The sequence below is a fragment of the Austrofundulus limnaeus genome, unplaced genomic scaffold (genome assembly GCF_001266775.1).
Source record: "Austrofundulus limnaeus strain Quisiro unplaced genomic scaffold, Austrofundulus_limnaeus-1.0 Scaffold616, whole genome shotgun sequence".
NCBI lineage: Eukaryota > Metazoa > Chordata > Actinopteri > Cyprinodontiformes > Rivulidae > Austrofundulus > Austrofundulus limnaeus.
Genome location: NW_013953018.1, coordinates 43,853 through 45,188, shown reverse-complemented (window position 1 = coordinate 45,188; position 1,336 = coordinate 43,853). Strand labels below are relative to the sequence as shown.

Here is a 1,336-nt window from a genome sequence, read left to right as displayed (position 1 = left end):
CACACACACAATCCTACTCTACTCACCACCCTTCCAAAAGATGTGCTCAACTTTTGTTTCTTTATCAAAATAATAAAAGAATAAAGTGAAAAGTTGAGATTTAATTCATTAAATGGAGTTGTTTTGGTGGGTTTTATATGCAAATAATAAAGTGAAATCTTTACCATCTCTGAACAGACAAGGTTAATTAACCAACATGTTCTTTGGCACCCCTCCAGGGGGGCGGGGGGTGCAGGATGGGAACCACTGCTTGAAGGAATGCCAGGTTCTTAATAAACTTTAGTGTGCCTATATCTCTGTGTGTACAGTATATATCTACAGTATGTATGAATGTAGGCATGTAGTATGCACAGTATATCTTTATAGGTATGTACATATATTTATATATGCCCTCCATGTATTTATCCATTTATTTTTAGGTGAGTGGACAGATGTTGGGTGTGTGGTCCTGTGTTTTCTTGGTGTATATTTAATTTACTTCTAATCTCTATTTCAATCTTTCTAATTACATTTTCTCTTTGTTTTTCCCTTTTTTTCTATCTTCTCTTTACTTAAAAAAATCACTGATGATGAAGAAATTAATAAACTAATATTAAATTATTTTTATACTGAAATGATTAAAAAATAAATAAATAAACTCTAGTGTTTTGGTTCTGAGGACACGTTTGAACCAGGTTCTTCCTGTCTGCCTCAATATGAAGAGAAGGAATCAGACCAGTGGTCGGATTTATAAAACTGGCGTACGCACAATTTGAGCACAGAAACTTGTGTACGCCAAGGTTGTGATTTATAAAAATCCAAACTTGATGTGAAAATGTGCGGTGCCTCAGCCAGCTCTGACCCATGCATACGCTCATTTTGGAGATGGGAAGCTGCGACACAGATGGTGAAGTGAGGAATTAGAGCCACACTGTGTAATGATCACTGTCAGATATTTAATTTACCTTCAGAATCAGACTTAGATTTTTATTCAACTTTATCATCAGCTTTCTTAACAGTAATATTTACTGTATGCATCTGCTGCTGAGCCATGAGGACCTTTGAAATAAAAAAAAACTTCAATCTTAAATAAAAGTTCCCGTGCGCAACTCCCTTCATCTGCTTCCTCCTCAGACGACCCTGACCCACAGACCCCTCCCTGACCCACAGACCCCTCCCCGACAAGAACAGCAGGACAGCAAAAGTCACGCTTTGGATACACGTGCAGGGCGCATCCACCTCGCCAGTGTGGATGTTATAAAACTTCATGTTTAAAGTCCGTATTTGTTACGTGCGAGCGCGGGGGGATGCGTGCGTGTGTGTGTATGTGTGCGCGCGGGGTGGGGGTGTCTGCCGC

At 39.4% G+C, this 1,336-nt stretch overlaps 1 protein-coding gene across 1 annotated transcript in view; it reads right to left on the bottom strand.

The window, feature by feature from the left end:
* The window catches only part of hnf4a (hepatocyte nuclear factor 4, alpha), a 12,328-nt gene that overhangs the window by 3,201 nt on the left and 7,791 nt on the right, over nt 1-1,336 (bottom strand). The gene's annotated exons all lie outside the window — the stretch shown is intronic.